The sequence below is a fragment of the Rana temporaria genome, chromosome 1 (assembly GCF_905171775.1).
Source record: "Rana temporaria chromosome 1, aRanTem1.1, whole genome shotgun sequence".
Taxonomy (NCBI): domain Eukaryota; kingdom Metazoa; phylum Chordata; class Amphibia; order Anura; family Ranidae; genus Rana; species Rana temporaria.
In genome coordinates, this window is record NC_053489.1 from 22,032,315 (window position 1) to 22,043,874 (window position 11,560).

Sequence of the window (11,560 nt, forward strand, 5' to 3'; positions counted from 1 at the left end):
CTGTGCCATCACATGCAGCCACTGTGCCATCACATGCAGCCACTGTGCCACCAAACGCAGCCACTGTGCCATCACATGCAGCCACTGTGCCAACACACGCAGCCACTGTGCCATCAATTGTCGCCACTGTGCCATCACATGCAGCCACTGTGCGCATCAAACGCAGCCACTGTGCAATCACATGCAGCCACTGTGTCAACACACGCAGCCACTGTGCCATCAATTGTCGCCACTGTGCCCATTACACGCAGCCACTGTGCCACCAAACGCAGCCACTGTGCTATCACATGCAGCCTCTGTGCCAGCACACGCAGCCACTGTGCCAGCACACGCAGCCACTGTGCCAACACACGCAGCCACTGTGCCACCAAACACAGCCACTGTGCCATCACATGCAGCCACTGTGCCAACACACACAGCCACTGTGCCATCAATTGTCACCACTGTGCCATCACATGCAGCCACTGTGCCCATCAAACGCAGCCACTGTGCCATCAATTGTCGCCACTGTGCCCATCACACGCAGCCACTGTGCCACCAAACACAGCCACTGTGCCATCACATGCAGCCACTGTGCCAACACACGATTATTTCTTAAAAACCGGGGGGGCGCAGTTTGCCATCTTCGCCCTGGGCACCAAATGGCCTTGTCCCAGCACTGCCCGGATGTCTTATCCTGGGAACGTATGGGGGCTGCGTCCCTTGGATAAGACTGACGGCCGTCTCAGCCAATCAAGTTCACCGATTCTGGTTATCGGTAACCTGATTGGCTGAAGCGTCATCGAGGGCGGGAGAGAACATCGAGGGACGTTGGAAGCAGAAAGGTAAGTGCATTTTACAGGGCACAGAGGCGACAAAGGGCACAGTGGCATCAATGGGTACAGTGGTGACAAAGGGCACAGTGGCATCAATTCAAGGGCACAGTGACATGCACAGTGGCAACACTGGGCACAGTGGTTACAAAGGGCACAGTGGTGACAATGGGCACAGTGGCAACAATTAAAGGGCACAGTGACATGCACAGTGACAACAATGGGCACAGTGGCGACAATTACTGTAAAGGGCATAGTGGTGACAATTGGCACAGTGGCGACAATTGAGGGGCACAGTGGCTGCATTTGATGGCATGGCACAGTGGTGACAATTGATGGCACAGTGGCTGTGTTTGATGGCATGGCACAGTGGCTGCGTTTGATGGCATGGCACAGTGGTGCTAATTGATGGCATAGTGACTGCATTTGATGGCATGGCACAGTTGTGATAATTGATGGCACAGTGGCTGTGTTTGATGGCATGGCACAGTGGTGACAATTGATGCCACAGTGGTTGCATTTGATGGGCACCCCCAAAAAAATTTGAGCACCATCCGCCACTGCAAATAACCCACTAGCATGTCTTACGTGGAACCTGCAAACACATTGTACACAGTGTCATGGTTGAAATATAAACAATTTTTTGTTATTCTGAGAATCGGATGTATCCAAATCTCCGAAAGAAATAGTTATGAATTTAGTTGAAATTCTTTTAATTTTGTTTCGTATATTCGTTTTCTAATGAATGCCACATTTTTGGAACAATTCTAATTTGGATCGGTTTAAAAATTAGCAACCGATTTGAATTCTAGGTGAAAAATAGCTGGTTGCTAAGGAGTGGGGCAGGAAGCCAGCCGCAACGACGTTAGCAACCGATGAATCATCAGCTGTCAGCAAGCTTCCCCACTGACAGCAGAAATATAAACAAAAGAATGTCAGCAAAAATTTTGAAAAAAAAAAAATCCAATCAATACCGGGCTTTTTGGGATTTTAAGGAGAACCCCCATGCCAAAAAAAAAACGGCTTGGGATGCCCCCAAGATCTACACAAGACCAGGAAAGGGGGGGGGGGGGACGAGCGAGCAACTCCCCCCTCCTGATCCATAACAGGCCACATGCCTTCAACATGGGGGGTGCTTTAGAGCAGGAGGATCTACCCATCCCGACCCACTCTTTAGCAACAGATGACTCATCAGCTGTCAGCGAGCTTCCCCACTGACAGCAGAAATGTAAACAAAAGAATGCTGGCAACAATTCTGAAAAAAAATCCAATCCATACCAGGCCCTTCAGGTATGGTTTGGATTTTAAGGAAAACCATGTGCCAAAATGAAAAGAAGAAACGGCATGGGGTCCCCATAAAAAATCCATACCAGACTCTTATCCAAGCATGCAGCTCAGCAGACCAGGAGGAGGGGGGGGAACGAGCGAGCACCTCCCCCTCCTGAACCATAACAGGCCACATGCCCTCAACATGGGGGGTGCTGTGGAGCAGGGGGATCTACCTTCCCGGCCCACTCCTTAAAGCGGGGGTTCACCCTTAGAGGGCACTTTACCCCCTTAGATTCCTGCTCGTTTTCTCTAGGGGAATCGGCTATTTATTTTAAAATATGATCCGTACTTACCCGTTTACGAGACGCATCCTCTCCGTCGCTTCCGGGTATGGGCTTCGGGAATGGGCGTTCCTTCTTGATTGACAGGTTTCCGAGAGGCTTCCGACGGTCGCATCCATCGCGTCACGATTTTCCGAAAGAAGCCGAACGTCGGTGCGCAGGCGCAGTATAGAGCCGCACCGACGTTCGGCTTCTTTCGGCTACGAGTGACGCGATGGATGCGACCGTCGGAAGCCTCTCGGAAGAATGTCAATCAAGAAGGAACGCCCGCTCCCGAAGACCCATACCCGGAAGCGACGGAAGAAGATGCAGCTCGAAAACGGGTAAGTACGGATCATATTTTACTACAAATAGCCGATTCCCCTAGACCGAACGAGCAGGAATCTAAGGGGAGAATTTTTTTTTTTTTTTAAATGGGTGAACTCCCGCTTTAACAACCACTTATTCTTCACACAGAATTTGTTTAATTTTTTGACCGATCCGAATTTGAATCGTTCCAAAAATTTGGTATTTATTAGGCCCCGTACACACAAGGGGATCTCCGCTGGAAACGGTCCGCCGGACCGTTTCCAGCGGAGATTCCTCCTCCGGATTTGGATCCGATGGCGTGGATCCGATGGCGTGTACTCACCATCGGATCAAAATCCGTGCGGAATTCATCCGCGGTGATGTGTCGCGCCGTCGCCGTGACATCATCGCGATGCTGGAATGTAAGTACCTCCACGCATGCGTCAAATCATTACGACGCATGCGAGGGAGGGGAGCGGACGGATTGATCCGGTGAGTCTGTACAGACGACCGGATCAATCCGCTGGACCCGATTCAAGCGGATACATTTCTTAGCATGCTAAGAAATTTATATCCGCTTGAAATCGATCAGGCCGAGAAATGTCCGCGGATAAATATCCACTAGGCCGTACAGACGACCGGATTTATCCGCTGGAACTGATCCGCGGATCAATTCCAGCGGATTGATCCGGTGGTGTGTACGAGGCCTTAGACAATGAATGAACAAATCAAAATGAAACAAAACAAAACAAAAACGACACACAAAAAATCCAAAATGATTTAACAAAACAAAAATTAGTAACATAACAAAACTATCCGAAACAAAACACATTTTTCCATTCTGCACATGTCTACAGATGATCCTAATGCTGTAAGGCAGAAGTACTAACCACTAAGCCACTGTGCTGCATTAAGAATATATTTATTCCCGCATTACATTTCCCTGGATGTCCCAGTGCTTTTTTGTTTTACTTTTATACTTACCTTTTTCAGAAGTCATCGGGCTGGTCACATGACATGTAGAATTTTCTTCCTCTTTGGATGTTCTTCTGGTGGTGTGTGGTCCTCAGAAATAAAGAGAGCAATGCTGAAGTAATGTCAACACTGCTTAGGACACTGAGTGCAGGACAGCTTTGTAATGCCCCTTCATGTGATGGGTCCACCGTGTCCTGCACTCACAGTATGTCCTTCACAGAGGTGTTAACCACTTGCTGTCTGCCTCACGCACATTTACGTTTGCAGAATGGCCTTGGGCAGGCAAAGAAATGTACCTGTATGTTGCTTTGAATGTGCCGCCTAGTGGTCGTGCGTGCGCCAACCGCAGAATCCGTGCCCGCAGGACCTGTGGACTTGATGTCCGCCGGTGTCCCAGGATCGTGTCACAGAGTGGCAGAACCGGGGAGATTCCTATGTAAACAAGGCATTTCCCTGTTCTGCCTAGTGACAGGACCGTGATCTACTACTCCCTGTCATCGGGAGTAGTGATCAGTGTTGTGTCACTTGTAGCCCAGCCCCCTCACAGTTAGAATCACTCCCTAGGACACACTTAACCCCTTCCTTGCACCTTAGTGTTTAACCCCTTCCCTGCCAGTGCATTTTAATAGAACTGATCGCTGTATAAATGACAACGGTCCTAAAATAGTGTCAAAAACATCTGATTTGTCTGCCGCAATATTAAAGTCATGATACAATTCACAGATCGCCGCCATTACTAGTAAAAAAAAAAAGAATAATAAAAATGCCATAAAACTATTCCCTATTTTGTAGACGCTATAACTTTTGCGCAAACCAATCAATAAACGCTTATTGGGATTTTTTTAACAAAAATATGTAGAAGAATAAATATCGGCCTAAACTGAGATTTTTTTTTTTAAGATATATTTTTGGTGGGATACTTGTTATAGCAAAAAAGTAAAAAATATTGCATTTTTTTCCAAATTGTCGCTCTTTTTTTGTTTATAGTGCAAAAAATAAAAACCGCCGAGGTTATTAAATACCACCAAAAGAAAGCTCTATTTGTGGGGAAAAAAGGACATCAATTTTGTTTGGGAGCCACGTCGCATGACCGCGCAATTGTCAGCTAAAGCGATGCAGTGCCGATTTTGCGATTCGGCACTGCGTCGTTTTAACGACAAAATTTATGTCCTTTTTTCTCCACAAATAGTGATTTATTTTGATGGTATTTGATCACCTCTGCGATTTTTATCTTTTGTGATATAAACAAAAATAGAGTGAGCGACAAAAAAAAATAGTTTTTTACTTTTTGCTATAATAAAAATCCCCCCAAAAATATCTAAAACATTTTTTTCCTCAGTTTAGGCCGTTACGTATTCTTCTACATATCTTTGGTAAAAAAAAAAATCGCAATAAGCGTTTATCGATTGGTTTGCGCAAAAGTTATAGCGTCTACAAAATAGGGGATAGTTTTATGCCATTTCTATATTATTATTTTTTTTACTAGCAATGGCGGCGATCAGTGGTTTTTTTTCGTGACTGCGACATTATGGCGGACACATCGGACACTTTTGACACATTTTTGGGACCATTGTCATTTTCACAGCGAACAGTGCTATCAAAATGCACTGGTTACTGTAAAAAGGACAGTGGCAGTGAAGGGGTTAACCACTAGGTGGCACTGTAGGGGTTAAGTGTTCCCTGTATTGTGTTTCTTACTGTAGAGGGGATGGGCTCTGTGTCACATGACACTGATCTCCGCTCCGAGTACACGGAGTCAAGAACAGACTCATTGTCACTAGTCAGAGCGGGGAGATGCTTGTTTACACAAGCATCTCCCCGCTCTATACCTCCGGCGGCGCGCTCGTGACCACACGGCGGGCATTGAAAGGGCCACGTAAGGGTACGTGATTATGCCTGTCCGTGCCATTCTGCCGACATATATATACAGTGGGCGGTCCTTAAAGCGGAGGTTCAGCCAATTTTTTTTAAAAGCCAGCAGCTACAAATATAGCAGCTGCTGACTTTAAAAAAAATGGACACTTATCTGTCCAGCGCGCCCGCGATGTCAGCAGCCGAGGCTGAGCAATCGCCCGTCCCTCGGCTGCTTCCTCCGCCATCCTCGGTGAGGGAATCAGGAAGTGACGGCTTCACTGCCCGATTCCCTACTGCGCATGTGCGAGGATCGTGGCGTGCCGTCACTGGTCCCCGCTCTCTCCTGGGAACTGTGTTTCCCAGAAGACAGCGGGGGGGGGGGGGGCGTGACAGGCTGGATTCCCCGCGGGGATCAGAACCCGGAAGTGGTGCAAATACCTGTCACACATGTATCGGCACCCCCCTCCCCCCTGAAAGGTGCCAAAAGTGACACCCGAGGGGGGGTAGGGTGACCACATGTCCCGGATTGCCTGGGACAGTCCCGCATTTTGCAGGTCTGTCCCGGGCACCTTTATTCCAGGACAATACAGTGTCCCGGAATGAAACTGACACAGCCACCCCCCAAGCCAAACTAATGCCCCCAAAAAAGGCAGCCACATCACCGCTTTACTCACTGACAGTACTTGTCTCGGCCTGGAATGCCTGGAGGAGCACAATCCCCGCCCCCTGCTTGTGATTGGAGAAATCATAATTCCTGCCTCTTGTGTCCAATCACTGTGCTGTGATTTGTTACACCACAAGATGATTTCTGGGAAGGGGGTTGTCCCTAAATGGTCATTTGGAAATGTGGTCACCCTAGAGGGGGGGAAGAGATCCAAAAAGCGGAGTTTCACTTTTTGTGTGAACCTCCACTTTAAGTGGTTAACAGTGTTAGTAATTTGTTACTCTATTACAGGGGTCCCCAAGCAGTGGCCCGCTGGCCAGATGTGGCCCTTTGCTAGCCTTTATCTGGCCCTTGGAGCACTATTTCTCCCACTGATATGAGGCACTACTCCTCCCACTGACACCAACAATGGGGCACTATTTCTTCCACCAATACCAGTGATGGGATACTATTCCTCTTACTAATAGGGACACTACTCCTACTCCTTTTGACCACCAACCCTGAGGCTATATTTATTCTCACTTATGCCGGGCCGTGACATTTTCTGCCCCTGCTGACCACAATCCGGCCCTCCTCAAGTCTGAAGGACAATAAACTGGCCCTTTGTTTAAAAAGTTTGGAGGCCCCTGCTCTATTATACAACAAATTGATCAGCACAAAGACCTTGGCTTAAATGTTTGACTTACTTTCTGTTGTAATGGGATGCCAGATTTCCTCTTATGACGGTTCACGTTGTGCAAAGCATGAGCTAGTACATAGACAGCTTTGTAGGCATAGGAGGGCATTGAGTCATTTATTCCAGGGAACGTTGGCGGAAGAACTCCCGTCCTAGAACAGTTTTTTCCTGAAAAGTTGCAAATCATCTCATAAATGGAATTTTTCAGTGGGTTTTGGGAAAGACAATGGAAAAATTTAAGCCAAATTTCTTCCAGGATTGGGTCAGCGGGACGATTGGATGGGTTGACACCATGAATAAAAGTATCCATGGCGGGGATTTCTTTCTGTGGCTGTAAAAATATTAAACTGCAGTTAACTGAAGGGAAGAAACCCGTCTTTATGTATCTAACGATGGTCCACGATTGGTGGAGGATTAATGTGATGGTCTCTTTAATGGCTTTCAGTTCATCGAAAAAGTCCAGAAAATGTATAGAAAAAAGACCGCACATTATGATGACCTTGGCTGTGGATTTCTCGATCACAGACATTCTTTTTCTGTTAACCTCGTCATTATCAGACAATTTAATGACATACTCAATGCAGATTCCATGTGTTGCCATTATTTTACTTAGTTCTTGTAATTCCATGTCCCCACTTCCATCAGTCGGTGTGATCATTACAACCCAGTTCCATCCAAAGTGTTTCAGACACGATATCACAGCCGAATAATATATCCGATCATCCTGAACGGTGCGGTACAACGTTGGGTACCTTTGTTGGTCGCTAAAGAGAGGGTCGGTAACTCTGTAATTGATCTGAAGAAGAAAACATCGAATATATCTCCAAACATGGGAGAGGAAGGAAAAATAGAGTTAAAACCTGCAGGATAATACTGAACATATAATGTGGTAGTAATTGTGATCACCGTGAGGTCACCATGTTTAACCACTTCCATACCAGGCACTTACGCAGCTTCCCGCCCAAGCCAATTTTCAGCTTTCAGCACTGTCGCACTTTGAATGGCAATTGCGCGGTCATGCTACACTGTACCCAAACAAAATTGGCGTCCTTTTTTCCCCACAAATAGAGCTTTCTTTTGGTGGTATTTGATCACCTATGCGATTTTTTTTTTTGCGCAACAACTAAAAAAATGCTGAAAATTTGGAAAAAAAATTAGGTTTTTATTTTTTTCTGTTAATATTTTTGTAAATAAGTTTTCTCTTTCAATTACGGGCACTGATATGGCGGCACTAATGGGCACCGATGAGATGGCACTGATGGACATCGATGAGTTAGTACTGACGGGCACAGATGAGGTGGCACTGATTGGCGGTGCTGGTATGCGACACTGATGGGCACTCATAGGCGGCACTGATGGGCACACATAGGCGGCACTGATGGGCACACATAGGTGGCACTGATGGGCACACATAGGCGGCACTGATGGGCACACATAGGCGGCACTGATGGGCACACATAGGCGGCACTGATGGGCACTCATGGGCGGCACTTATGGGTGGCACTGATGGATACTTATGGGTGGCACAGATGGGCACTGATAGGTGGGCACTGGGCATGGATGGGCACTGTGGGGTGGCACTGATGGACACTGTGGGGTGGCACTGATGGACACTGTGGGGCAGCACTGATTTTGCCAGGTTGCCAGTCAGTGCCCACTGATTGGCATATTTTTTTCTTTTTTTGAATGCTTTTTTTTTTTTTTTTTTAGACTTTTTTTTTTTTTTTTCAGGGTTTTTTTTTTTTTTTTTTGCCCACCCTGGTGGTCCAATGTGGCGATCCGAGGGGGGGCTGCGCTGATAAACAATCAGCGCGAACCCCCCCTGTCAGGAGAGCCGCCGATCGGCTCTCCTCTACTCGCGTCTGTCAGACATTAACGGCTCTTCCTGTTTACATCGTGATCAGCCATGATTGGACACGGCTGATCACGTGGTAAAGAGTCTCCGCCGGAGGCTCTTTACCGAGATCGGAGATGCAGGGTGTCAGACTGACACCCCGCATCACCGATCGCCGCGATGCGCGCCCCCACGGGCGCGCGCGGCATTAAATCCGGCAGGACGTTCTAGAACGTCCTGTCAGGATTTCATAACCACTTCACGGACGTAAATCGGCGGGAAGTGGTTAACTAGAGGAGTAGACCTTGTTTCTCAGGATGAACCATTTTTAACCACTAGGTAGAACAGGAAAATGCCTTGTTTATACAGGCATCTCCCCATTCTGCAGCTATGTGATGCGATCGCGGGACACCGGCGGATATCAATTCTGCTGGTCCCGCGGGCACGGTCACGGAGCACGTGCGCACGCGCCCGCACAGCTGAAAATTCAAAGCAACGTACAGGTACATTTATATTGTCCTTAGATGGTCGGCAAGTGGTTAAAACTGATTTCTGGGATAATAACCACCCCCGACCCTCCCAAAAATACTCACGTTTCCCAAATGGTTATTTGAATATGTGGTTGTAAGACAACTTAAAGTCCTGTGTTTTCTATATACTGATGCAAAACAATTAGAAGGGCCTTCTTTGGGTGCCAATGAGGCTATCTGGAGATGTGGGTACTTCCCAATGGCTATCCTTTGGTAGAGTCATTACAGGTCCTAACACTCCATCGGTGGTGTGGTATTTTTATGAAAACAGGTGACAACAAGGCTAGTAAGGGGGGGGGGGGGGCAGAAATGCAGTGGTGGTACGTTGGTCTCCACTCCTGAAATATGCACTATGTAGGGTCACAAGAGGGAAGACTATGGCCCCATACACACGAGAGAATTTATCCGCGAATACGGTCCAGCGGACCGTTTCCATGGATAAATCCTCTCGAGGATTTCCGCGGATTTCTATGCGATGGAGTGTACACACCATCGCATTGAAATCCGCGCCGAAATCCTCTGGCGATGACGTGTCGCGCCGTCGCCGCGATTATGACGCGGCGACGTGCGCGACGCTGTCATATAAGGAATTCCACGCATGCGTCGAATCATTACGACGCATGCGGGGGATCCCTTCGGACGGATGGATCCGGTGAGTCTATACAGACCAGCGGATCCATCCGTTGGGATGGATTCCAGCAGATGGATTTGTTTGGCATGTCAGCAAATATTCGATCTGCTGGAAATCCATCCCAGGGGAGATATATCCGCGGAAACAGATCCGCTGGAGTGTACACACCATAGGATCTATCCGCTGAAACCCATCTGCTGGGATTTTTCAGCGGATGGATTCTATGGTGTGTACGGGGCCTAAGAGGTTGAATAAAGGCAGGCGCGCTCGCGACCCACGGCTGGGTTCTTAAAGGGGACGTATATGTACGCCCTTGTGCCCAGCCGTGCCATTCTGTCGATATATCTTGGCGTGCGGCGGTCCTTAGGTGGTTAGACCTTTGGCTGAAACATAGTAGTCACATCATTGGGAACCACTCTGATTCTTGATCATAAGTGGGGACCTGAGCTTTATGTGACTGATGGGATTAAGAGATGAGATTGGGATTGACAGGTGGCACTGACAGCCACTAGCTGCCATTGCTGGCGCTGAAGTGCCAGGTAATGTCTTTCAATCGTCAGCTGGGAGGATATTTATAAATGTTTCTTCAGCATGGGGCATCAAGGTGTGGAGCATTTATATACTGTACAAATACATGTGGTAAGAGTTCATAAAAAATGGTTAAAATAAATAAAACATTTATTCCGTTCCTTCAGTAACTGCCCCCCTCATGCCCTGTACACACGATCATACATTCCGACAGCAAAAGTCCAATGTGAGCTTTTGAACGGAAATTCCGACCGTGTTTAGGCTCCATCTGACCTTTGCTGTCGGAAATTTCCGCCTACGAAAGATTGAGGCCGCGTACACACGATCAGTGCATCCGATGAGAATGGTCCGACGGTCCGTTTTCATCGGATCACCGCTGAAGTGGCCTGACGGTCTGATGTGCGTACACACCATCAGTTCAAAATCCGATCAGGTCAGAACGCGGACACGTAAACCACGTACGACGTCACTATAAAGGGGAAGGCCAAAGCCTTTGTCACCGCCCTTGAGTCCGCTTTTGCTAATTCCGTGTAACCGCGTGTTAGTGAAAGTTTGGTTAGAGCCGATTCGCGCTTTTCAGTCTCGGTGCTTTTTCTAATTTATTTTGGCCAGAATAAATGGTAATTTATTTTACGTTAAAACCTTGTGTATTGTGTTTTTCTGGTGAATAGCCATCAAACATTTCCCGAAAATACAATGTGTAATTAACAAAGGACACAACCTCCTTGAGAGGGGGGGGGGACATTGGTGTGATAACTTGCCAAAAAAAAAATATATATATATATATATATGTGTGGAGTACAAAGAAATATTTTGGAGATCTGGCTTGCGAAAAAAACATAAAAAAACAGGAGATCACAAGCAGAAAAGAAAATAAATCTGTATGGGAGAACTCTGTCTAAATAGCATCAGCAAAACAACGTCTTTATTCTAGCAATAGAGCGAATAAAAAAATGCGCAGCAATAAACGAGACACTAATTTTAAAAATGTAGAATGTGCCATCTCAAAAACGAACGCGAGTTTTACAAGAACAAGCGCTCCCGTCCCCTCATTTAGTCTGAGCATGGATTTTTTACCCGATGCTTTTGTGTACTAACCATCGGTTTGGACCTATCGGTCAGCGGGCCATCGGGTCGATTTTAAAGCAAGTTCTATAA